The sequence below is a fragment of the Arvicola amphibius genome, chromosome 12 (genome assembly GCF_903992535.2).
Source record: "Arvicola amphibius chromosome 12, mArvAmp1.2, whole genome shotgun sequence".
NCBI classification, from domain to species: Eukaryota; Metazoa; Chordata; class Mammalia; order Rodentia; family Cricetidae; genus Arvicola; species Arvicola amphibius.
The window spans coordinates 11,592,205-11,620,113 of record NC_052058.2 but is presented as its reverse complement, the minus strand read 5'-3'; the positions used below and the strand labels follow the sequence as shown (position 1 = coordinate 11,620,113).

The 27,909-nt window shown below is 42.8% G+C and overlaps 1 protein-coding gene across 13 annotated transcripts in view; it reads left to right on the top strand.

The window, feature by feature from the left end:
- The first annotated feature begins 280 nt into the window (after positions 1-280).
- Dusp10 (dual specificity phosphatase 10) overlaps positions 281-27,909 on the top strand; it is a 550,627-nt gene continuing 522,998 nt past the window's right edge. For 10 of the 13 annotated variants that reach the window (XR_005287688.1, XR_005287689.1, XR_005287687.1 and 7 more), the window contains exons 1-2: positions 281-341; positions 23,979-24,120. The gene's annotated coding sequence lies outside the window, so the exon portion shown is untranslated. Of the gene's footprint in view, positions 342-23,964; positions 24,121-24,374; positions 24,921-26,277; positions 26,680-27,909 lie in introns of those variants that run through there. The other 3 variants (XR_005287691.1, XR_005287690.1, XM_038349384.1) reach the window with 3 other exon arrangements.

Sequence of the window (27,909 nt, the reverse complement as noted above, 5' to 3'; positions counted from 1 at the left end):
CTCTTCATCTTTCCCCATTTGCTCCCTTGGCTCATGATTTACATTGGTTTTGCTCCATCGTGTACCCCATGTGGTGTTCTGTCTTTCCCTTAGCTCCAAAGCAATGGGGGACAACCAGTGACCAAATGAAATCTCTAAGCTGTGATCAAAGTACACTGGTGTAGGAGGTCCTTCTGTTTGTGTGCTGCTTTCATTGGTTAATGAATAAAGAAACTGCTTTGGCCTGACAGGGCAGAACTTAGGTAGGCAGAGAAGACAGAACTGAATGCTGGGAGGAAGAAAGCAGAGTGGGAGAGAGCCACCATGGAGCCTCCGGAGTCAGACATGCTGAATCTTTCCCGGTAAGCCACTGCCACATGGAGATACGTAGATTAATAGAAATGGGTTAAATCAAGATGTGAAAGTTAGCTAATAAGAGGCTAGAGCTAATGGCCCAAGCAGTAATTTAATTAGTACAGTTTCTGTGTGGTTATTTCGGGTGCAAGCTAGCCGGGCGGCTGGGACAAACAAGCAGCCAGCTCCCTCCAACAATACACATTTATTTATTTATTTATTTATTTATTTATTTATTTATTATTTTGAGTGAATTACCTCCGGCTTTTAGTTACTGTGATCAAAGTTGAAGCTCTTATCCATAAGACACATGTTTGTAGACATAGCCTAGCAGCAGCTGACGGGCAGCAATTATGAGGCATAGGAGGAAAGCTAGAGAATATTTTTTGAGCTCATAACTCCAGCTCCGGGGGATCCGACAAACTCATTTGGCCTTTCCAAGTACCTGCATTCATGTTCACATAGCCCTACACATGACTTAAAATAAAATCTTTTTATTTAAAAATAAATACAAAATAAAACACCATATATTTTAGCCATTCTAGCAGCTTGGTGTCCATTGTTTTTAAGAAGATGTGAGAATGCGTGAAGGGAGGGGGGCCTTTGCTTGTCACACTTTCTGATGCTGCATTTTTAGTTCATCGGCATTCTTTATTTCTGGAAGAAACTCTACGGGAAGACGCTGAAGAAACTGCACTATTCTTACAGCATGCTGAAGGCGTAAGGGTGCATTTGAAGCTGGCAATGTGCTTAAGGAAATTTACTTCTAAACGGTGTGTGTGTGTGTGTGTGTGTGTGTGTGTGTGTGTAAAAGAATTTCACAGCCAGGAATTTTTTCTGCCCTCATCACCCCCAGCAAGGACTGTGCAGTGGCCCAAATCCAAATACCGCAGCAGGGAATGGAGTTAACAATGCAATGTGACCCATGGAAACAGAGACAAAAGGCTGGTCTTGTTTGGGCCTGCTCTTTGGTACAAGTCCTGGCCTGAGGGCTGAGATTCTGAGCACAAATTTGGAGGAAGGAATGCAAACCTTGCAAACCTAAAACTGAAGCACACTGGGATTACTTTGTCTCCAGAGCTGCTATTTATGAAGAAACTGAATCCTGCGGAGAACTTGCTATGGAAGCCGAATACGCCCGCAGCCCTGTGTGTGGGACTGTAAATGGGCAGAGCTGGTCTGCCCTTCCAGAATGAAATGGGCTTGGCGATGGGAGGGCCCTGGATTGTCAGAAAAGGTGGAAAGTGGGCAGCAGGGGAGGTGGGGTAGACCCTCACAGGCAGTGGTGGGAATTCTTGTTAATTTGTAAGTCATCTCTGAAGGAAGGGGAAGGAATTCCTGCCCCAGGTAGCCAGCCTGCCTTCTGTTATCAAGTTCTTGTACTGACTGACTGTGAAGCTCCCAAATGTAATCAGAGAAAGATTTGCCAAAGCATCAAATTCCGGGTTGTATTGGAGTCATTTCGGTCACCAACCTGACTCAGTCAAGCCATCGAGCCTGTCTCTGTATGAGGTAACTTTGTCACCTATGAACGTCTATCTGCTTCCCGCAGCTCACCCAGCCATTTGCTGTGACTTTCTTGTGCCTGGGAATGATGAGCGAGTGGTCCTCTGCCTTGAAGGGCCAGAAACTCCATTAGGAAAAAAAGTCAAAGGAAAGGAAAAGAGCAAAGGGTCTATATGTCCTGACTACCAGGGTAGGTGTTAGGATTTTACAGCAGAGGAAAGAGACCTTGGTGAACTGGAGCCAAGGAACTGGAGCAAAGTCACATCATGCAACAGACATTCGCAAGAGGTTTATGGTGGTGCTGGTGGGGGCTATACAGAGACTGCTCTGAGCAAAGGTAGAAGGGAAGAAGAGAGTGGGAAGAGAAGACGCTGGCTTTTTATAAATGGGTATGGTGCATGCGCATGGGGGAATATTTGAGTGTCACAACAGTGGAAATGTGTCTCATTTTGGTGACTGGTGATGATGTGGCCCCTGTTGCTGAGTTAGAGAAGGTGGCGTGAAGTGTGTGGGGGGGAGTCCAACTCTTCTCTCACATTTACTATAAAAGGTGAGAAATTATTTATGCATGACTGGAGAGGCAGGAATGGGGGCTCTGTACTCTTTAGACTATTGCCTACTGTCTGGGGCATCAGCATCTTTGGGGTACTGTCGATCCTCACCATAAGGACATAATCAGTAGCCATAAGTCTGTGGCTAGCTATTGGTAGTTGTCTTAGGGTTTCTACCACTGTGCAGAGACACCATGACCACGGCAACTCTTAAAAAGGAAAACATTTAATTAATGGGGCTCACTTACAGTTTTAGAGGTTTAGTCCATTGTTGTCCTGGCAGGAAGCATGATAGCATGTAGGCAGACATGGTGCCGGAGAAGGAGCTGGGAGTCCTACATCTGGATCATGTAGAGGCAGCAGAAGGAGCCTGTGTGCCACATTGGGTATAGCATGAGTGTATCAGACCTCAAAGCCCACCTCCACAGTGACACACCTCCTCCAACAAACAACCTACTCCAACAAGCCCACACCTCCTAATAGGGCCACTCCCTATGGGCCAAACATTCACACATATGAGTCTATGGAGATCATACCTATTTAAACCACCTTAGCAGTCCTGTAACAAGAACTGATGGTTTGATTAGAGAGGGTTTTTTTTTTTTAATTTGTCAATAGAGAAATGCAGAGAAGATATTGATAAAGCAGGATGCAAGTAGTAGAAGAAGCAGAGGGGTCAGGAAGGAAAGCATCCACTTCCATATGGAGTTCTTTAAGGCAGGGACTAGAAGCCTTCTATTTCTTCCCCTTTTAATAGTAAACAAAAGAGAAGAATGGCAGCAATCAGGTGCTCTGCAGCCAGCCCTCAGCAGCTCAGCACCAGAGCCACGTCATCCTCGGTCACCAGTATGCATACCCTTTAAAAGGCTCCCTATAACAACATGGCCTCCTCTCAGTCTCTCCCTCTCTCTCTCTCTCTCTCTCTCTCTCTCTCTCTCTCTCTCTCTCTCTCTCTCTCTTCCCTTCCCCTTTCCCTCCCTCTCTCTTTCTGTCTCTCTCTGTGTGTGTCTCTCTCTCTTCTCCGAGAAGGCCTTTAGCTACCCCCTATAAATCTTATTATGTGAGATCTGTTACATGGTGTGATATTTGTGGCATACCTTGGCCCTGACCTGACAAAATATTCCTACCACATAAAACCTAACAATAGGTGCCTCAAGCATACTTAGTATTTAAATATCTCAAAAAGGTGACTGAGCAGGTATGATTTTCCTCTCAGGTTGTGCTAGTGAGGGTTGGAGGAGGCTAGACAGCCTGCCTAGGGTGCTGGCTTTGGTAAATGCTTAACTTTAGTGGTCTTGTTTGTCAGTTATTGTCTGGTGTCTGGAGATCAAGCCTAGGGCCCCCAACATGCCAGCCAAGTGCTCTACCACCGAGTTACAACTCAGTCCCTCTTTTTTTTTCTATTTTATGGCAGGGTCTCCCTAATTTACCCAGGCTGGCTTTGAGCTCACCTTTGTGGCCAGGCCAACCTAGAATGGCAGTCCTTCATTCCTAGTTTACTGAGTAGCTGGAATTGACAGCCTTTTCCACCAAACCCCACTGTGGGTCACAGTTTGAGGTCAGGAGTGCCTTCCTCAAAGGTGTGATCTTTCCAACATTCCCCACCACTCATGGGAAAGACTCACAGAAGCCATGCACTCTAGTGTGTTTGATGACCAGTTTCTGTTGGTGCCCAGGGGAAATTGAGGATATTGGAAAATCATTGACACGTGGAGAAGGGTGCAAAAGGCATTTAGGAAAATAAGTCTTTATGATTGGTGTTGCAAACACATATTATTTTTGGTTGTAGACAAGTGTCTGAGGGTATGAAATTGCAAAGGTGGCCTTCTCCTTTGCTAGTTTTTCCTCTAGCTGTGTAAAATGTGCCAACCATAAGCATATCTGTCATCTACCCTTGGGGAGGTAGAAGGGTCAGTGAACTCAATCTTGGAGGGATGGGCTGGCTGACCCAGCATCAAATATGTCCGTAGTTGACAAGGCAAAGGCCTGGGGCAGCTGACACTGAGCCTAAAGAGCTTAAAGCCATTAGCCATGGGGATGCCTCCTACTCTTTTTCCTTTTCATCCTCAAAATATGTATATCTGGGCAATAGTGAGCCACTGTTGGAAGTCTGCTTCTGTTCTTTGGAAGGATGTCAGTGGCCAAGCACACAGGACAGCTAAAGCAAGAGGTGTTCAAAATGTACAGGGCACACAGGACTACAGCCAGGTCTCTCTGTACATGGCCAACACGATCCTGTAGGTACTGGAGTCATAAGCACCTACCAGAACATGCCGAAGAGCCAGACTGATGATTCTTAGCACTTGTTGGTTTGTAGTCTGTCTTCAGGCCTAGAGCTCTTGCTCTTACTGCTGTTTCCTTCTTGTCTATATTTGGAGAATGAGAAACTGAGACCTAACAGCACGAGAATTCCTCCACTGGCTTTCATGCAACGATGTACCAGGCCCAGGTAATGTGCCTGGGGAACCTGCTCCATGCCTGGCACACGGCATAGATAATATGATTAAGGTCATATGGGAGCTTGACTGATCATGATTGGCAGGTCTTGTCCAACATTATTCTGGGCGTATCTATGGCAGTATTACTGGATGAGATTCACAATTGAATCCAAAGACTGAGTAAGCAGATTATCACCTGAGGCGAGTAGGCTTCATCTAATCTTGTCAGTGGCCACTTGAGAAGGAGAAATTGGTTAGCCTTCTTTGTGCAAAATGGAAGTCCCTTTACTCCACCGTTTCCTAACTGGGACATCATTTTTTTTCCCAGTCTCTGTGACCTAGAACTATGTATTACTCTTCTTTTAGCTTGTCAATTACAGATTTATGGGGTTCATAAGTGCATCATCATGTTAACAAATTCCTTACAGTCACCTGTCTTGAAAAAAAGACAGAAGGGTGGATCAATTGTTAGACAGATATAGAGATGAGGAAAACATATGCACAGATAGAAGGATGGGTACACATAGAAATGTATACATAGAAAGAAAGTTCAGATGGTTGGATAGAATGATAGATAGATGTGTGTGTGTGTGTGTGTGTGTGTGTGTGTGTGTGTGTGTGCATGCGTGTAAATGACATGGTGGTATAAGTAGTGAACTTTTATGTGAGGCAATTATGTAGGTGATTATGTGTGAACTTATGTGTCTCCTCTCTTTGTGTGTTTATTCAAACATCCAGACATAGATCCCTTCTCTCTTAGCCTACCCACCTCACACACAGTATGTTACTTAGTGGCATAGATGATTTTACTGAGATCCCTATAAACTTCTAGGCTCCTGCTTCATTCCTGGGGTTCACATTCCTTTGTGTGCTCTAGTCCAGAGCTCCACTCCTGCTTGCTGTTCTTACGTTCCTGGGAAAAGCAGACATTAGCACCAGAGCCCAGTTTAACTGAGAATTCCTCTCATGTTGTTTCTTGTGAGTAAAAGAATGTTTCAAGGCCCCAGAGAGATGGGGGCAGGACGTAGCCACCTCAGCACCTGGAGCATCTCCATTCTCTAGTGAGAACGCTGCTGGGGTACTCACCCAGCTTGTCTGAACGGAAAGGCACGTGGGTGCCACAGACAGAGCCATAATCGTGTGGCATGTGTATACTCCAGCAATGTTTGCTGAGTAAGTGGGGCTGAAGACAAAGGGCTCTTTGGGGAGGAAGTTTTATAAATAACACAGAAATAATAGGCTCCGAGGAACCATCATTTCATTTAATAAAGATAGTAAAACTAAAATATGATTTTGTTACTATTTTATAGAACTATTTCTTTATACCTTACAAGTTTCTAAAGCAGTCGCATAGCTTTGCCATGATCTCATCATCTTGTATAAATGAACAATTGATCTTAAATGGCAACTTATTTTTTTAGACTAAAGTTTTAAAAGCAAAGCCAATGTCTGGGTCCTTGTGAAGGAACAGCTGCTGGGCCCAGGGGCTGGTGACAGTGCTGCTTTTGTGAGCATGGGAAACTTAGCAGAACATGGGTTCTACCTAGCCTCCAGTGCAAAAACATGGTCTTGTGTGTGTGTTCATGTGGATACACATGCATGTGTGTTCAAGCATGTATGCATGTAGACCTCAGAGAACAACTTGGCCTGTTTTCCCCTAGATGCTATGGACCTTGATTTTTTAAAATTTCTTTTTTAAAAAATAAGAAAGCAAACTATCTTTTTTCATTTTGCATATCAATCCCAGTTCCCACTCCCTCCCCTCCTCCCATTTCCTCCACTTACCCCTGCCCACCCCTATCTACTCCTCAGAGAAGGTAAGGCACATTGCTTTGGGGAAGGTCCAAGGCCTTTCTTACTATATCTATGCTGAGCAAGGTATCCATACAAAGAGTATAGGTTCCCAAAAAGTTAGTACAAGCATAGGGATAAATCCCGATGCCCCTACCAATGGCCCCACAGTCTTCCCAACCATACAACTGTCACCCACATTCAGAGGGACTAGTTTGGATCTATGCTGATTCCTTCTCTGTCTGTCTGGAGTTGGTGAACTCCTATAAGCTCAGGTAAACTGTTTCAGTGGGTGCCCCCATGATAGTCTTGACCTCTTTGCTCATAGTCTCATTCCTTCCACTCTTCAACTGGACTTTGGGAACTCAGCCCAGTGCTCTGCTGTGGGTTTCTGCCTCTGTTTCCATAAGCTGCTGGGTGAAAGTTCTATGGTGATATTTAAGATATTCATCAGTCTGACTACAGGACAAGGCCAGTTTGGGCCTCCTCTCCTCTATTGCTTAGGGTCTTAGCTGGGGTCATTCTTGTGGATTCCTGGGAATTTTTCTAGTGACAGATTTCTTGCTAGCCTCATAATGGCTCCCTCAATCAAAACATCTCATTTCTTGCTCTCATCTCTGTTCTTCCTCCATCTCAACTATCTTGTTCCCTCAGGTTCTCCTCTCCTCTCACCTTCTCCCCTCCTTTCCCTTCCATCCTTCTTTCTCCCCACCCCCATGCTTCCAATTTTGTTAGGTGATCTTGTCTGTTTCCACTTTCCAGGTGACTCTATGTATGTTTTTCTTTGGGGTTTCCTTGTTACATAGCTTCTCTAGGATCATGAACTATAGGCTCAATATCCTTTGCTTTACAGCTAGTATCCACTCATGAGTGAGTTACATACCATGTTCATCTTTCTGGGTCTAGGTTACCTCACTCAGGATGTTTTTTTTTCTAGTTCCATTCATTTGCATGCAAATTTCAAGTTGTCATTGTTTTTTACTGCTGAGTAATACTCTAATGTATAAATGTGCCACACTTTTTTATCCTTTTTTTTCAGTTGAGGGGTTTCTAGGTTGTTTCCATGTTCTGGCAATTACGAATAATGCTGTTATGAACATAGTTGAACAAATGCCATTGTAGTACAATTGAACATCTTTTGGGTATATGCCTAAGAGTGGTATTGCTGGGTCCTGAGGTAGGTTGATTCCCAATTTCCTGAGAAACTACCATACTGATTTCTAGAGTGGTTGTACAAGTTTGCATTCCCACCAGCAATGGATGGTGTTCCCCTTACTCTACATCCTCTCTAACATAAGATATCATTGGTATTTTTGATCTTAGCCATTCTGAATAGTGTAAGATGGTAGCTCAGAGTTGTTTTGATTTGTATTTCCTTGCTGGATAAGGATGTTGAACATTTTCTTAAGTGTCTTTCAGTCATTTGAGATTCTTCTGTTGAGAATTCTCTGTTTAGTTCTGTACCCCATTTTTAATTGAGTTATTTGGAATTTTGATGTTTAATTTCTTGAGTTCTTTATATATATTGGAGATCAGTCCTCTGTCTGATGTGGGGTTGGTCAAAAATCTTTTCCCATCCAGGAGGCTGCCTTTTTGTCTAATTGACTGTGTCCTTTGCTTTACAGAAGCTTTTCAATTTCAGGAGGTCCCTGAATTTACTGTTGCTCTTAGTGGCTGTGCTACTGGTGTTATATTTAGAAAGTGGTCTCCTGTGCCCATGCATTGAAGGCTACTTCCCACTTTCTCTTCTATCAGATTTATTGTGGTCAGATTTATATTGAAGTCTTTAATCCATTGAGACTTGAGTTTTGTGCATGGTGATAGATATGGATCTACTTTAATTCTTCTACATGTTGATATCCAATTACGTCAGCACCATTTGTGTAAGATGTTTTCTTTTTTCCATTTTATAATTTTAGCTTTTTTGTCAAATCAGGGGTAACTAATATCCAGGTCTTCAATTCAATTCTATTGGTTAACCTGTCTGCTTTTATGCTAATACTAAGCTGTTTCATTACTTGTAGCTCTATAATGAAGTTTGATGTCAGGGATGGGGATGCCTTCAGAAGTTCATTTATTGTACAGGATTGTTTTGGTTATCCTTGGTTTTTTTTTTCCACATGAAGTTGATTACTGTGTTTTCAAGGTCTGTGAAGAACTGTGTTGGGATTTTGATGGGGATTGCATTGAATCTATAGATTGCTTTTGGTAGGATTGCCATTTTTTATTGTGTTGATATTACTTATCCAAGAGCATGGGATATCTTTACATTTATGGTATCTTCTTCAATTTCTTTCTTCAAAGACTTAAAATTCTTGTTTTTTTACTTCTTTGGTTAGGGTTATCATAAGATATTTTATGTTATTTGTGGCTATTGTTAAGGGTGATTCTTCTCTGATTTCTTTCTCAGCTTCTTTATCGTTTGTATATAGGAGGGCTACTGATTTTTTTAATTGATCTTATATCCTGCCACGTTACTGAAGGTATTAATAGGCTCTAAGAGTTCCCTAGTAGAGTTTTTGGGGTCACTTATGTATACTGTTATATCATCTGCAAATAGCACAAGTTTGACTTCTTTCCTTCCAAGTTGAATCCCCTTGATCTCCTTTTGTTGCCTTATTTCTCTAGCCAGAACTTTAAGAACTATGTTGAATAGATATGGAGAGAGTGGACAGCCTTGTCTTGTTCCTGATTTTAGTAGAATTGCTTTAAGTTTCTCTCTATTTAATTTGATGTTGGTTGTCAGCTTGCTGAATATTGCTTTTATTATGTTTAGATATGTTCCTTATATCCCTGGTCTCTCTAAGTAAGACCTTTATTATGAAGGGGTGTAGAATTTTGTCAAATGCTTTTTCAGCATCTAATGAGATGATCATATGTTTTTTCAGTTTATTTATATGGTGGATTACACTGATAGATTTTCATACGTTGAACCATCCCTGCATTTCTAGGATGGAGCCGACTTGATCATAGTGAATGATTTTTTTTGATGTGTTCTTGGGTTTGGTTTGCCAGTATTTTACTGAGTATTTTTGCATCAATGTTCATGAGTGAGATTGGTCTGTAATTCTCTTTCTTTGTTGAGTCGTTGTGTGGTTTTAGTATCAGTGTAACTGCAGCCTCATAAAAAGAGTTCTTTCTGTTTCTATTACATGGAACACTTTGAGGAGTATAGGTATTAGCTCTTTTGTTGTTGTTGTTTTGGGGAGGCTTTTGATGACTTCTATTTCCATGCAGGCTATAGTTCTATTTAAATTGTTTACCTGGTCTTGATTTAATTTTGGTATGTGGTATCTATCCAGAAAATTGTCCATTTCTTTTACATTTTCCAATTTTGTGCAGTACAGGTTTTTGTAGTATGACCTAATGATTTGTTGGATTTCCTCAGTGTCTGTTGTTATGTCCCCCTTTTTATTTCTGATATTGTTCATTTGAATGTTCTCTCTCTGCCTTTTGATTAGTTTGGATAAGGGTTTGTCTATTTTGTTGATTTTCTCAAAGAACCAGCTCTTTGTTTCATTGATTCTTTGTATTATTGTCTTTGTTTCTATTTTATTGCTTTCAGCCCTCAGTTTGATTGTTTTCTGTCTATTCTTCCTAGGTGAGTCTGCTTCTTTTTGTTCTAAAGCTTTCAGGTGTGCTTTAAATCACTAGTGTGAGCTTTCTCCACTTTCTTTATGTAAGCACTTAGTGCTATGAATTTTCTTCTTAGCACTGCTTTCATAGTGTCCCTTAGGTTTGGGTATTTTGTGCTTTCATTTTTGTTGAATTCTAAGAAGTCTTTTATTTATTTCTTTATTTCTTCCTTAACCCAGGGGTGGTTCAATAGAGCATTGTTCAATTTCTATGAGTTTGTAGGCTTTCTGCGATTAGTGTTGTTGTTAAATTCTAACTTTAAACCATGGTTATCTAATGAAATACAGGGGGTTACTTCAGTTTTTTTGTATCTGTTGAAGTTTGCTTTGTTACCGAGTATGGGGTCAATTTTGAGAAGGTTCCATGAGGTGCTGAAAAGAAGGTATATTCTTTTGTGTTTAGGTGGAATATTCTGTAGATGTCTGTTAAGTCCATTTGAGTCATGACATCTGTTAGTTCTCTTATTTCTCTGTTAAGTTTCTGTTTGGTTGACCTATCCAGTGGGGAGAGTGGGGTGTTAAAGCCTCTTACTATTAGTCTGTGGGGTTTGATGTGTGATTTAAACTTTAGTAATGTTTCTTTTACATATGTGGGTGCTCTTGTATTTGGGGTGTAGATGTTCAGGACTGAGACTTGATGGATTATTTCTGTTATAAGCATAAAGTATCCTTCTCCATCTCTTCTGATTGATTTTATTTTGAATCTATTTTGTTAGATATTAGGATAGCTATACCCACTTGTTTCTTAGGTCCATTTTATTGGAAAATCTTTTCCCAACCCTTTACTCTAAGGTAATGTCTGTCCTTGAGGTTGAGATGTATTTCTTATATACAGCAGAAGGATTGATCCTACTTTCATATTCATTCTCTTAGCATATGGCTTTTTTAAAGCGATATTAGTGACCAGGGATTGTTAATTCCTGTTATTTTTCGGTAGTAGTGTTTGTATGTTTCCCTTATTTGGGGATTGCTGGTGTGAGGTTATCTGTGTTTTTGTGGGTGCAGTTAGCTTCCTTGGGTTTGGAGTTTTCCTTCTAGTACTTTCTGTAGAGCTGGATTTGTGGATATTTATTGTTTATATCTGGTTTTGTCATGGAGTATCTTGTTTTCTCCATTGATGGTGATTGAAAGCTTTGCTGGGTATAGTAGTCTGGGCTTGCATCCATGGTCTCTTAGCATCTGCCTCACATCTGTCCAGGACCTTCTGGCTTTCATGGTGTCCATTGAGAAGTCAGATGTAATTTCTGATAGGTCTGCCTTTATATGTTACTTGGCCTTTTTCCTTTGCAACTAGTAATATTCTTGCTTTATTATGTATGTTTTGCATTTTGATTGTTATAAGGTGAGGTTTTTTTTTTTAATCCAGTCTATTTGGTGTTTTGTAAGCTTCTTGTACATTCATATGGATATCCTTTTTTAGGTTGGGAAAGTTTTATTCTATGATTTTGTTGAGTATATTTTCTGTGCCTTTGAGCTGGAGTTCTTCTCCTTCTACCCCTATTATTCTTAGGTTTGGTCTTTTCATGGTGTCCCAGAATTCCTGGATGTTTTGTGTTAAGAATTTGTTGGATTTAATGTTTTCTTTGACCAACGAATCTTTTACCTTTATAGTATCTTTATTACCTGAGATTTTCTCTTTCATCTCTTATATTCTGTTAGTTATGCTTGCCTTTGTAGTTCCCACAGATTTTTCATATCCAGAATTCCCTTGGTTTGTGTTTATTTTATTGCTTCTATTTCAGTCTTTGAGTCTTGAACTGTTTGCTCCAATTGTTTGATTGCTTTTTCTTGATTTTCTTGGGTTTATTTGAAAGGTTTATTAATTTCTTCCATTTTTTGTTCTTCTTTTCCTCCGTTTCTTTAAGAGAATTTTTATTTCCTTTTTAAAGGTCTCCATAATCTTCGTAAAATTACATTTAAAATCGTTTTCTTTTGCTTCTTCTGGGTTAGGATGATCAAGTCTTCCTGTTGTGTGACCACCGGGTTCTGGTGTTACCATGTTGTTTTTTAGGTTGTTGGATGAATTCTTGCATTGGTGCCTACCCATCTCTTCCTTCAGTTGGTGCCGCAGTGTCTTTGCCTCTTGGTCCAGTCCTTGCAGTGGCTGTCTGTGTCTTTGGGAATTGTTCTTGGTCTGCTCTGTACAGTCACTGTTTGTGTCTCAGGGGGCCACTGAGGTCTCTTTTGGCCCTCTCTCTTGGTCTACTCTCTTGTCTGCTCTCTTGGTTCTCTCTGTGTAGTAGCAGGCTGTGTTTCAGAGTTCCACTGAGGTTGCAGGGGGATAGGAGTGTTTGGGGGCACAGTGGGACTTGTAGCTTCTAGGGTCAAATGGATGGGATGAGAGTCTTTTTTTTTTTTTCTGAGGTAGGGTTTCTCTGTGCAATGGTTCTGGCTATCCTGGAACTCCATTTGTAGATCAGGTTGGTCTTGATCTCACTGAGTTTCACCTGCGAATCTGCCTCTCAAGGGCTGGGATTAAAGGTGTGAGCCACCACTGCCCAGCTATCCACCTTGATTTTTAAGACAGGGTCTCTCATTGGCCTGGGGCCTATCAAGTTGGCTCTCCTGGCTGGCCAGAAATTCCAAGGGATTTGCCTGTTTCTTCATCCCCAGTGTTGCAGTTACAAGAGCCTGCTTCACATGCTTGCTGGGAATCAAACTCAAGTCTCTCATGCTTGTTAGGCAAACAATTTACTAAGTTAGCTATCCCCAGACCCATGGCTGGGTCTTATACCACCTTCCTATACTCTCTATACTTAGTGCTGGAGAAAGTGTCAGGAAACTTTTCTCATTGCCATTGAAAATGCCTGACAAAGTCTACTAAGGAAGTGTTTATTGTGGCCCACAGTTTGAGGTGCAATCCATCATCATGGTGGGAAAGACACAGGGGAAGAAGCATGAGGTCATGTTGCTTCTTTAGTAAGGAAGCAGGAAGAGATGACTGCCATAGCTCCATTTGTTCTTTTATTTATATAACCCAGAACCTGGGTCCATGGAGTTGTGTGGCACACATTTAGGAGGGGCAGGTTTTCCTGTCTTAATCAACATCATTTGGAAACTCTTCGCAGACCTGCCTAGGGCTTGCCTGTCTATTTAGAGCCTCTAGATCCTGAAAAAAATGACAATATGAACCATCACAGAGATGCCCCGTCTGAAAGAATTTCCAGGACTTTACATGATAGTCTAGTTTGAGATATAGATTTGAGGTGAACGGGCCTTAGCTCTCAGGTCAGACAACCTACATAGGGCACAGGTTGCCCTAGCTTGTGACCATGAGTTTTCAAATCCAAGGCAAACATTCACCTCACACTCACTTCTCAGATATAGCTAAGGCTTGAATCAGGTGCATTGCTAACCGAGCACAATCGTTTATTTCAAACTCACCTCTTAAAACTGGACTTTAGGGCTAAAAGTGAGGCTGCTACCAAGACATTATTTCAGGGCAATTTATCTTGAGGATAAACAAAAGTATGTAACATTGGCCTCTATGAATCAGAGATTAGTCTTCGGACTTGTGGACTCTGATTGGCTGCTTGACCAACTTTCCTCCCTTCACCTTCTGTCCCACAGTGGTCCATCTGTCCTGGGATGGTGTGGTGGTATGATTGGAAAGTTTTAACCTCTGCCTAGACTTAGGACAGCATCTCATTTAATTAGTGACACTGTCATCCAATCATACGTACTCTGACTATCCCGGCCTGAAGGATTTTTAATATCCAAAGTCTTAGGGGGCATCCTGCATATTTCAGAGTGCTGAGCCTGTGATCAGTCACTTCAGCAGCTTCTGTCAACCTCCATATGACCATCTCAAAGTAGAAATTGCTTGACAATAGGCTTTGTACACCCAGGAAGTGTTTGTGGCTTTGTTCTATTGGTTTGTCTTTTGAGCATCCTGTCTCTATTGGCCTTCTCTATACTCCCGTCTCCCTGGATATTCTCTGTAACGCTCACCTCCAAAGCCCTCACATTGTCTAGCTAATGTCTCCTTTTCTTACTGCATTTACTGTGCATTCACCAGCCCCCTCTTGCTTGCTTTCAGGTCTCTGTGTCATTAAATTTATTTTCCCTGTCCCTGATGGTCACCAAATGGCCAAACTTCAAACTTAAATAATGACTTTCTCTCCTGCCTTAAATTTGCACTGGACTGCAAACTCCATGAGGGAAACCATTCTGTCTTACTGTTAGATTCCAGGTGCCTGGAACAGCCTCTTCACGCGGTAAGTACTTAATAGGCATGTATTCAAGGGCTAAATTTGTATCACCTATATGGTTGACATTTCATTTTCTTAAAATATTACAGCTGTATCCACTATAATACCATTGTGCTGGGTAGTTTCAAATGTCAACTTGCCCCAACCTAGAATAGGGAGTTGTCTTGATTGTTAATTGACCGAGCCCAGTGTGAGCAGCAAACAGGAATCATGAGCACATTTGCTTCTTTCCCCTTGGGTGTGGTATGACTAGGTGATTGAGTGCCTTGACTTTCCCTCAAGAATGGGCTTCATCTCGAAACTGTGAACTGAGTAAGTCCCTTTCACCTAAGCTGCCCTTAGTCAAGCTATATTACTACAGGAACAAAAGTAAGATTTGGACTACATTTTTTTTCTTTTGGAAATTACTTTATTTTCTTATCTCTTCGTTAAAAGTTGGCATCCTAGAGTTTTGAGTTTTAGCCTCTTCTCTTACAAGTTTTCCAGGGTACATTTTACAAAATAAAAGTCCTCTTACAACATATATGCTAACTACTTCCCCATCTTCATTCTACTCAAATTAGTTTTAATGTCTTTGGACAATTTAGTCAATTACCCACTGAGTGCCTTGACATTTCCTTGGCATTTAAGAATATATCGAAAATGAAACTGTATTTTTGTGAGACCTTTATATTGAGAATGTGAAATAAAAATATAAGCAATCAGTTGGATGCCCAAATATCATTATTATAAATGTTAATTTGGAGGGCACTTGTGTGTGGTGATGATAAATAAGCCTCAGAATAATATAGAATGACCTAGACAATCCAGAAATGAACAAGTTGAGCATGTGACATGTTTAGTTACAAAAGAGCCATATTCTCTAAATAGCTGGTGTGATGTTATCTGATGGCAATGAGATTGGGGTTAGTCAAGACTCAGAAACCCTCTTTATTGTCCTCAGATCATAAACCGACATAAAATTGTTTGGTGATGATTTATTCTTGAGTTTCAGGGCAAAAAAAAAATGCCTAAAACCAAGACTAGCCCCTCTCTTATTCTCAGAGGTGCAGCTAATATCCTATGCTCGCCTGAAATCTGTCAGAGGATCTCAGAGTCTCCTTCCTTCTCTGGGATACAGTAGAACCCAACTCTTTTGAAATTGCAAGCAGCACCCCTTGTGCACCCCATGTAGTCTAAAACAGGGCTCTATGGAGAAAGCTCTTCTCATGGTGTATTCAAATCCTTGCCACCTTTGGAGTTATTTACTAATGGCTTCTGTGGCTGCTATCATGTGCTGAGCCTTCTATGGCTCATATGTGTGTGCTTAGGACTCTGCCTGTGTTAAAGACAGGCTATAACCATCATTACCACGAACGTTTTATTCTGAGATGCCTGTACCTTTGCAAGGGCCCCTTTCCACTCCAGTCATCCAAGGAACGGCCTCTGTGGCTGCCGTGAGAGTTGGGGCCAAGTTCTGCCATGCTATGATAAAGGCTAATTTAAAGGCTGTGACTTATTGTGTGTCAAAGGGGCTTGCAGCCACAACCTCAGAATCAGGAATGTCTCCTCCATGGGAGCTGTGCTGCCACCTGGAACTTGTCAGTACATAGCCGGCATTCTGAAGAGAAAACACATAACTTCCTGCCCAGCTGGTCAGGTTGGCATCCAATGGAGAAGATGGAGCAGAAAAGCTAAATGTATCCAGTGTAAATCTAACCATGGGTGCCCAGTCTTTGTTTTCAAGGGAGGAATAAGAGCTAGGAAGAGAGAGTAGGTATGTGTAGGAGAACTTATGTTTTCGTCTTTTGAGACTCTGAAAGCACAGACCACCTATGCAATCGTCTCGCCTACTCAACATGAAAGCCGTTGGACACGTGCTTCTGATGTGTGGCCACGCCAACGTTAGATATGGCCTTCCAAATGCACATTGAATTGGGAAAAGAATGAAAAGCAGCTTATATTTTATACTGATTTCATGTTGAAATGTAAATAATTTATTGAAAAAAAAAGTTAAATATAAATAAAAAGTTAAATAAAATGTTCTATTGGCATGAATTCTGATATGGGGCTTAGATTATATTCCCACCTTGTGCTAGACCAGTGGGTTTGAAATTAAGATAGGCAGGCCCATTGTAGAGGAATACTTTTGTGAAAAATTCAATAAGGTCATCCTACTGTAAAGATTTGCGCATGCTAAGTCTGAATCCTATACTATTTCATAACCAACTAGAAACAGTCTGAAGATTACTCTTGAAGGCTTGTTCTTATGTCTGTGTTCCATGTGAACCATGAGCAGTGAAGAACTTACCCATTGTTCCTGTGAGAATCTCTCTTCTCGGCCTCCTTGGCTTCCTCTTTAGATGAGATCTTTACTTCCTGCCTGGATCACTGCTGCTGACTACTGATTAGTCTCACCGAAGGAACCATCCTTATCTGTCCCCACCCCTTTGTCATGTTACTCAGAGTGACCCACAGAGGGACAGTTCTAGATGTATCTCTCTCTTCTTTGGTGCCCGACAGCTCCCTTCATCTCTGGTCAGAGTGCCAAGTTCTCACAGTGCTCTCAGGTCACAGAAGAGTTGGCTTCGGCCTCTCTGTTCCTGCCACCTCGTGTGCCTGACCCGTAATGCCATGGTAGCCAGCAATCCCTGCCCTTCACCAATGTTCAGGCCCTTGAAGGTGTGTCCAGCTTTCCGTCATTACAATACTATGTGGCCATCCACAAAGTTCACACCTAAAAACTACGCAATGACATTGGAAAGAAAATCTCATAGTTTTCTGATTAAGTTTATGAGTTTATGGGCTAGCAAGATGGTTCAGATGTGAAGATCCATTGCTGTTCTTCCATGGAACATGAATCTGATTCCCAGCACCTATGTCAGGATGTTCACCTTCCTGGAACTCCAGCTCCGGAGGGATGTGACTCTTCTGGCCTCCGCTGGCACATCGTCTCCCTCCACACACACATATACACACAATTATTTTAAATTTATAATTTTGTACTGTGTTGGGTCATACATACCTGAATGTACATACCTGAAAAGCCCTGAAAATATAATCCTTGCAAGGACCTAAAATGAACCGGGAATAATGGTACAAACCCGTGATACCAGCTGAGGCAGGGGGATCACAAATTCAAGTCCAGTCTGAGCACATAGTAAGAAAGAACGATGTGTATAGTTCGGTGTAGAGTACTTGCCTAGTAGGTGTATGACCCTGGGTTCAGTCCCCAACAATGAAATGATAGACTTCCCCATACATGATGGATTTGTAAAGCCAACTATCAGAATAATCGGGTAACTTGTTCAAAGACACTCAATAGCAAGGAGGACACATTGGGACTTGAACTTGGGTGTTCCTAATAGAAACGATGACACCATTTCTGAATGAATGGAACTGACTTGGTGTTCCTTCTGTCCCGCACTGCCTCTGAGCTTCTGATCCACTCACACTTCTCTGATCCTCGAATGGACCTGTCTGTGGACTTGACCTGGCGCCTTTTCTTCTGTCAGTGGTTCAGTTCTCACCTAACAGGGAGGGTACTGTGTGGTGGAGTGGGACTTGTTTACCTCCCTCTGTTTCCTATGGGATAAGAACGGCCTCTGAACAAGGCACTAAGCCTGTCTTAGGAGAGATGCTTGGTAATGTGTTCCTTCATTTCTCCAGTGCTCAACACGGGATTCATTGAGACTGAAAGTGGCCCATCTTTACAGGATCTACCCTCCAGTGGAGGGGAAGAATTCTGTGTGCTTACATCCTCCCTCCTCCTCTGCTCCCCCCTCCCCACCACAGTATTTTGGCACTCTCTGTACTGTAACCCTGGTTACGGGGGTGGGGTGCTCAATTTACTCTCTTCCAGCCAGATGCTGCCTTCTGTGGCAGCCATCTGCTCCCTGACAGTGCCACCCCAGGTGTGCATCCTGCCGGAAGGGCACAGTGGCTTGTGTTCTTTGTTTGTTTACTAACCCAGGGGTCAGAGAATGCCTTCCATTGAGCACCTGTCTTCTCATTCATCTCTCCCAACCTTCCTTATATCAGATGATTTTAACAACATTGTCTAAGCTTACCAGTGACAGGTTGGATGCTGGGCTAGAGATCCCAACATGGTCTTCCAGGATAGTAAGACTGGGTATAAGCCATGATATCTTAGAAATTCAATTTGCTTTCTGTGAAATGAATGGAGTAGGCCATTCTGAAGTTAATGGTGGTATACATTTCTGTCTCCAAGAATCTCACTGAAACTCTTCAGCAGATACAAAGGGTCTATTCATTCATTCAGCAATTATTTATTGGGCCTCTACTGCATCCCTGGTGTCATCATTCTGGGAAGAAAGCAGCAGGAGAAACAGTCTTGAACATCAGGTTCCCACTTTGGCCAGAGGAGACCAATGAACGAATGATTACATACTTCTTTAGATAGATGTAAAAGTGACAGAATTCAACAATTGGGGTCAAGTACGTAAGGGGTTCCCGTGAAAATGGATGGATGGAGATGACTTGACATAAAATGAATGAGGCCGTCTTCCCCACCTGCTCCCCGCTGTGATAGCAGTCTGCATTTGCCAAGGACCACGGACTTTCAGAAAGCACATGTGTCATCCTTGCAAAAGCCGGAAGTGATGGCAGAAGTCTGAAGGAGGTGAAAACCATTCAGCTTCCGGCTTCTGGCGTTGAGGGTCATGTGCCCTGCCATGCATCCCATGAACCTTCTTCAACATCGGTTATTGCAAACCTGCATCTATGGAAACCTGTCTTCATCCTCAGGATGACAGAAAACTCAAGGGCTTGCTCGGTACTCTTTCCTGTCCATACTCTACCCCAGATCTGCGCTATCCATATGTTCTCAGTCAGAGGTAAAGTGAAGGATTGGCTAGTACCCCAACAGCACTGAAACCCACGCCACAGCCTGCTGGGTTCAAGGGAAGGAGAAGCTTTCCTGGCACAGAATCCTATCCTTGGGGATAGATTTCCTTTGCTTGCCATGTGTCACATGAGTGGAGGTTTATGGGAGGTGAATATCAGTGTGAAAGCCCGAAGAAGCAGTGGGAGCCATTGCCACCGAGGGCTGCTTCCATAGTCCCCCTTCACCCACCACTGAGGTGGCGGCAGTCATGGGAAGGTCACTAACTGATTTATTTTTACTTCCCAATCCATTTCTCATTCCTTCTTTCTTTCCCCCCAGCAGGGTTATAATTACTCCCAGTCATCAACTTGACACAGTCCAGACAAATCCCTGATCAAAATGCTCACAAGTCAACACAGGAAGGGAATCTTCATGAGGGAGTGTCTGGATCATGGGAGCTTGTCGGTGGGGAATTGTCTTGATTATGGTAATTGAGGTGGGAATATTTTCCCACTATGGGTGATACCATTCCTTAGGCACCTTTGCCTAATCATGAGTTGTATGAGTGGAGAAGGGGCTGAGCCAATCCCGTGTGTGTGAATCCATTGCTGTGTTCTGACTGTGGGTGTAATGTAACCAGCTGTTTCCAGCTCTGCCGTGATGTATGTAATATGGAATTTTAAGCCAAATAAACCCTTTCTCCCCCAATTTGTCTTTTTTATGTTTTTTTTGAATCACAGTAACAGATAAATGAATGAAGACATAACATAAAATGAAATAGAACTTCGTATCTCATTTATTTTTTAACGATGGAGTTATCTTTAATTTGGTAACATTTACCAATAGATTTACCTCAGTAGCTCAGTAATAAAGAGGATAGGCCCAGGTCCTTGGTGTGTTTGTTCTGTGACCCACTACCCCAAAACTCAAAATAAAGTAGTGTAGCATCAAGCCACGTCAGGGAGAAATAAAGAGCCCAGCGTGTCTTAGTCATGGGAAACGTTGATTGTCCGCTCTAGCCCTGTGAGCTTGGGGTCACACATACATGAGTGGCTGCTTTCACTGTGGAAAAGTCAGAGGCACCGCATCTTGCTCCTCATTGTGTAAAGGTACACAGCCCCTAACTGAGGATTTTTGCCATTCACCTACTGCTGTAAGGTTTTAGGCACATTTACTTTTTTTTCTGTCCAGAAGAAACAAGTGAGTAAATTGTATTCTCACTCTGAGACACCCTGAATGTAGGCTTCTCACTCTGAGACACCCCTAACGCAGGCTTCTCACTCTGAGACACCCCTAATGCAGGCTTTTCAGTCCAAGACACCCCTAATGCACGTGTCTCACTCTGAGACACCCCTAATGCACGTTTCTCACTCCGAGACACTCCTAACGCAGGCATCTGCCTTCTGAATTCTCTACCTCAGCCAGCTTACTGTCGCTGTAATAAATTACCAGAGAAAAATAAATTGAAACAGATGAAAGGTTTATTTTGGCCTACAGCTTTGAAATTTTAGTTCAGGACTCTTATGTCCTGTGGTGAGCCTGGGAGAAACATGAAGGAGCCTGCTTCACTCATAGTGGTCAAAGAGGAGAAAGGGGGTGTGTCTGTGGGGGCAGACCTCCCGATATCTTATATAAGGGTACACCGTCTTTAACTTTTTGGAAAGGTTCTATGGCCAGGGAACCAAACCTTTAGCACATCGGCTTTTGGGGGACACTAAGATCAAAACCATAGTGATATTCAAAGCTCATTTCTCCTTGAGTCCTAGAGTGGAGCAGGTGAAGATAAATGAACTGACAACCATCTTATTTCCCAGTGGTATCTGAAAAGAGAGGGAAACCATGAAATATAATTGAGTGCTAGGTTGAAATTGTCGGGAGATATAAATACTGATGAGCCTGTAGGATGCTGGGTCACACACAGAGCATTTCACTTGTACTATGTTTTGTTCTCATCAAAATTCTCTTAGGTAGGGAAATTACCACCCCCAGCCCTACTGATAGGAAAACAGGAAGAAAATGATGAACTCACTGCGAGTCCAGAATGTGCTGAGCCATGGAGCTGTGAAGGACCATGGCTGACTTCAGTGCTTAACCTCTACATCTCAGCATCTCTTCACGGGTCTTCTAGGCCTCGAGATGCAAAGCTTGGGATGCACAGCTCTGGATGCACGGCTCGGGATGCATGGTTTGGGATGCACTACTTGGGATGCATGACTCAGGATGCACAACTCAGGATGCATCACTTAAGATGCATGACTCGGGATGCATGACTCGGGTTGCATGGCTCGCAACAGCACCTTTGACAGCCCAGTTCAGCTTTCAGGCAGATCCTGGATTTTAACCCGTTCCCTTTGTAAACCATGTTGGAAAAGGGCTGTAAGGAATATCTGGAGGCTACAGGAGAGTTTAATACCCTCTACCTTTTTCAAAGGCAATAGAATATTTTGTTTTAGGTTCTATTTGTGTGTATAAAAGTGTGTGCCTCGTGTGTGTGTGTGTGTGTGTGTGTGTGTGTGTGTGTGAGAGAGAGAGAGAGAGAGAGAGAGAGAGAGAGAGAGAGAGAGCTTGTGTGTTTGGATGTACATGTGTGTGCATGTATGTTAAGGATCTCCTCAAGTTCACATTTCAGTTGCTTTCAGCTTTGAATTTTGGGACAGACTCTCTCTGTGGCCTTGGGTTTGCTGATCCAGGCAGTCTGACTGATCAGCAAGCCCCAAAGATCTGCTTGTCTCTGCCTCCCCAGCCCGGGATTATGAGCTTGTGGTACCACAACCAGATTTTTACATAGGTACTGGGGACCTGGACTTATGTTTGTATACTTATACAGCAAATAGTGCTTTACTAACTGAGTGACCTCATCATAGGTTTTTTTTGTTTTCTCTCTCTCTCTCTCTCTCTCTCTCTCTCTCTCTCTCTCTCTCTCTCTCTCTCTCTCTCTCTCTCTCTCTCTCTCTCTCTCCCCCTCTGTGTGCGGTTTCCCTCATAGACTGGCATTATTTGCATAACAGAAATTTCACAAGTTCTGGTGGCGTGTGTGATGATGGCAGATAAAACAAGGTTAGCTTGGGTCATAGGTTTCAAGTATCTTCCCGAGGTAACTAGGGGTATGGAAAGAATCTTGGGTATTAGAAATGGCGTTGTCTCCTCTGGCTTCATCTATAGACGATGGATGATTGTTGTTTTGGGGGACAGATGAAACAGCAAAACATCCAGCTTTCTAGGCTGAAGTTATGAGTTTTTGAAAACCCACCCTCTGCCCTGGCAGGAGTTTGACAATTTCCTGTTCTCTGCTGCTTGCCCTGTCATAGAAATTTAGGACAGAAAAGGGATCCTAAATGTCAGGGGCAGATATTAAACAGGTATGTTTAATAAAGAGACTGATGATGGTGTATGTTATGAGAACTGAGTGACTCCTTTCTAAAGAGGACAGGTAACAAGAAAGTGGAAGACCACCGGGTGCTGGGTCTAAGAAATGAATGTCCTGGCTGAAAAGCAACAGCAGATATTTTGTAGCTCTAACAGAACAATTTGCAACCATTCATTTAAACCTGGAATCTATTTGATACATAATTAAACTTGGATAATCCAGTGTCTCCTTGTAAGTTGTATCAGTTTGTTCTAGAAGGACCAGTTAGAATATGTTTTTTGTTGTTGTTACCAATTTCTTCGCATTTTTGAGGCCAAAGTTCAGAAATTCATTAAACTGGTTAAAAATAGCCTAAGAAGGAAAATGACATAGTGTGGTCAAACAGACCATGACATGTATGTAGCGTGCCCTCAGAGCTGTATCCATTCTTTTTGTTCTAGCTTTTCAGGAGGCTGGGGAACTGGAAACAGAAGCACTTTTAGCTCTGTGTACACCCAGAGCACCTGACGCTGCAGGTGAAGTATAGGTATTTTGGCTCAAGCAGGCACTGATAGGAGCTTTGGGTTATCACAGAAGCCTGAAAACAGGATATAGCTCAGGCTCCACACTGGGCACTGGGTGGAGAACCACACAGAGCTCCTCATCACTCTCTCCATGGGATGTCTATCTGGCAATTTCAGACAGAATGAGCAAGGACTTGGTGAATGTTCTGATATTGTGATGCTGCTGTGTGATGATTGTCTCTCAGGGGCCAGTGAGTAAGTTGTACTTTTCAGGAGATTTCATATAAAAGCCCGGGGTCATTTGCTCATTGTCACTTATTCTAGTGGAAGTGAGAACTCGAGTAAATTAATAAGCGAATGCTGAAGATTACGTCCATGGTGTGGACGTCTTCCTGCGTGGGGCTTGAGGGTCACAGTGGCAGATCCGGCACACCATAAAGATGAGATGATCTGCCACTACCATTCAGTCACTCACCATCCATTCATTTATCCATCTTGTTTGCAAGAAATATATATTTTATATGGACTGATGAGTGTATCAGAGCCCTAAACAGGCAGAAACAGACATGTGGTTGTCTAGTATAGAAGACAAGCATCAAACAAATAATATTTTCAAAATGATTCTGTATCTGTCTTTGGTGATTAGGACTAATTATCAAATCAACAGCATCTGGAGTCACCTGGGATATAGGGCTCTAGGCACACCTGTGACAGATGATGTAGATTAAGGTGAGCCTCCGAGTATATCTGTGAGGGATTGTTTTGATTAGGTTAGTGGGTATGGGAATACTCAACTCTGAGAAGGTCCATTCCCTCAGGGAGATTCCTGGACTGTAGAGAACCGGATCAAACGAAGAGCTGTGTACATACATCCAATGCTCTCTCTGCCTGACTGTGGATGAGATGGGACCTGCTGCTTGATGCTCCTGTTCCCAGGATGGACTATCTTAGATGTCAATGGTATGTAATTTCTGTTTGATGTTATCAGGGGTTTGCAATGAAGAGATTATCCAAGTCTCAGAAGAGACTTTGGATTTTGAAGTTTCAAGCAATGTTGAGACTGAAAGACTATGGGGACCTTTGGGAGTTGGACTTAAATGCATTTTGCATTATGATATAGCCATGAACCTGTGGGGGCCAGGGAGTAGAATGTGGTGGTTTGAGTAAGAATGGGTCCTATAATAGGCTCAAATGTTTGAATACTTGGCTCCTAGGTGCTGGCACTGTTTGGGTAGGTTTAGGAGTTTTGGCCTTGCTGGAGGATGTGTGTCACCTGAGGCAGGCTTTGAGGCTTCAAAACTGTGCCCTTCCCAGTTCACTCTCTTGCGCGGTGCTTTTGTTTCAAGATGTGAGCCCTCAGCTTCCTGTACCTGCTGTCATTCCTTCAGGGATTCTAATGCTCTGGAACCTGAGACAAAATAAACTCTTTCTTCTATGGGTTGCCTGGGTTGTGCTGTTTTAACACAGTAGTAGAAGAGTGACCACTGAAAATAATTCTATGAATGTAGGTGTCTGCTTGTCTGAGTCTCGGCTTTCAAGTCTTTCAAGTAACACATATTTTTCACAAATATTTCTTAGTGTAAATGCAAACTATGAATTATGAATGAACACTGTATAATAAAAGTAACCGGAGTCATTCCCATGCCATTGGGAGGGGGAGGCTGTGTGAAGAAGATTCCATGAGTTGAATAAAAATAAGCCAAAGTGACTAGAGCCCCAGCGTCCATCTCTCTCTGCTTCCGGACTGCCATGTGACCAGCTGCCCTCTGCTTCTGCTGCCCTGATGGTCCTTACCCTCACACCGTGACCCAAAGCCACCTTTCTTCCTGAAGTCGTTTCTGTCGGGCATTTTGCCACAACTTGAAAAGGAGCTGGTGTACCTACCATGATATGTGGCTTTATCGCAAGCCTCAAATGGCATGTGACCAATTATAATGAACTAGGCCATCCTGATGCCTGAGCCAATATGAACCTTTCTCTTTATGAAAATATTTAGTATAGTAATGGAAAGCTACATAGCTGCAAGTGTTCAGGACCAATATTCTGGTTGACACCAGGTCTCACCATCACTATATAAAATCATCGGATTAGATAAGCCTCAGCCCCCACATCCAACCATATTTGAAATAAACATTTTGTGGTTATTCGACCATAAAAGGGCAACCATTTTCCTATTACTATTATAGTAAAAGTTGGGGAGAAAACTCCCAGTATCATCTGATCTGGGGGCTGGAGCTGTCACACTGTTTTTAAGGTATGTAGATCTTAAAGGAGCCATCCCATGACTTTAAACCCCCAGCCTGGAACTGGGCCGAAAGGAGGCTGTGACAATGGAATGACTTGAGGGGTGACACAAGGGGTCAGTTGTATCTCATTGATGACTCAGAGTTCTGCTGATGAAACACCTGAGCCAGCATTTTACAGAGCCGTCACTCAAGAGAAGAGATACAGCCAGAGAAACACCGAGTGCTTATTTGATTTGAAAAACAGATGGGAAATGCAGGAGAACGGTAGATGGAGGTGAGAGGGAGAGGGAAGGTGAAAGGGAGAGGGACAGACAGACAGACACGCATAAACGTGACTCCTGGACCACTGACATTCTTGTTCTCTGGGCACATGAAGAACAGCAAAGCGCACAGTCAATATGTAAGCAGGAATATTTAATATGTGCGGTACCATTATGTCTTAGTTCACTGGCCGCCCAGAGGTGTTCTGCACATCTCAAAGGAGCTATTTCAGTGAAATGAGATTTTAATACAAGGAATCCATGCAGTGTATGGTTGCATGCTCAAGATGTTCTGCCTTCCCCAGCGATGCTGGGCTGGGAACACAATCCTATTTGAAAACACAATGTTAGATTCAAATGTAATTTGCCAGCAGGAAATAATTCCTTCCCAAGATCCATCAAACACACGCGTTTTAGGAAGCCGTCTTTGGCAGGACACTTTTCTTCTCTCAGGAGAGTCTGGTTCTTTGCTTTGTTTATCTCCCTCTGCTGTGACATGGGGAGCTTTGTGTAATTACTTTGTGCTCCAAAGGTGAATTGTTCTTGAAAATTCAGAGTCAGTAATTCAGCCATGTTCGGGACAGATGGCTTCAGCCTCTTCTTTTTTCTAGTGCTGCCTTTGGGTGAAGTAGCGTTCGTGGGTTTTAACCAACTGATTCTGTGGAAACTGACTTCACTCATTTGACACTGGTGCCATCCTGGAAGGGAGGCAGACTCAGGGTGATTTCTGGGTTCTTCCTCTTTTGACCGAGGGCCAAGACCTTGGCTGTAAAGGGCTAGACTCCTTATTAAAGGAACAGAATTCTTTGTGGGGCTGCCCTTTAGGTAGTGCAGCAGTCCTTATAGACAGTATCCTGGGTTTGGAGGGAAGCCCAAGGGGTCACACAGCCATATAGATGTTGACAATGCGCCTGCTCTTCTCCCCTGAAGCCCCTCAAAGACCAAGAGATCTATGATGCTTCATTCAATTTCTGTGCCCCCAGAGCTGCCAATCCCAAACCAAATCAAAGTGTGTGTGTGCGTGTGTGTGTGTGTGTGTGTGTGTGTGTGTGTGAGAGAGAGAGAGAGAGAGAGAGAGAGAGAGAGAGAGAGAGAGGATTATAGAAGAAAGTCTGGTTGTTGTTGAGGGCTATGAAGTAAATCTGTATCACTAGTATGTTTCTATAGGTCATAGGCAATACCTTTACAATATAAATTTATTGTTAATTGTGGTTTATATATGGGTATATGCGTGCGAGTGCAGTTGTTGCCGTGGCCAAAAGAAGATGTTAGACTCCCCCCGCCGCCCCGCCCAACACTGGTTTGTGAACCCCCTGATATGAGTGTTAGGACCAAATGACGGTCCTCTGGAAGATGAGCAACCATGGTGGCAGATGGTTCTCTGCCTTGTTAACTTCCCGTATTCCCAGGATCAACGGCAATGCTTTGTGTCTAGAAATTCTCTACAAACATTCATGGAGTAACTGAATCTAGATTTCCCTGGGAGCTGGATGTGTGTATGAAGTGTGTGTGTGTGTGTGTGTGTGTGTGTGTGTGTATGTTGGGTCATTGCATGAGGAACCTTGTGCCTCTGAGGAGCAGGTCCTGGGTGATGATTCTGGAGTCATGCACCCTGTCTTTTCTACCATGGGGTCTCCTTATCTGGATACAGATTTGGTCCCATGTGGCTTCTGGTCAGATTTTTAAATCAGTAACTTTTAGAGGAAAATAACCAAAATTCAAAGAATTCAAAGGGAACGGAGGGCAAAAAAGTCATCTTTTTTGTTTCCATCTTTTCTCAATGAGTGACATAATAGCCAATGGGGGCTTGTATGTAGGGATGTAACTACAGCCTGGAGGATCCCAGGCTGGGTGCCCCTCTGCAGTGAGGAGCGCCCGAGGTAACCTTACCAGAGTCAGGTCCAGCGCTGTGTCTCCTCCTGAGAACTCCTGGGCTGGTGAAGGGCGCAGCATCTCAGCTACCACAAGCTGTGAAAGTGTCAGGGAAGCTTTGAGACCAGGCTAATCAACATTCGAGGGTTTCAAGCTATCAGATCCAAAAGACCTCAACAAACCAAGCTCCTCCTCAAAGTCACTATCAGCCCTGAGGTTGAGTGGTTAACCTTGCCAGTGTTTCCTTATCCTTAGAATCTGAGTAACCATTTCTTCCAGATCATAGCGTGGATCTGAGGGGAAGATCCCCATGGGAACCTTACATGACCATAATAGCCATACAGGATTACTGGTATTCATAGATTAAGTTG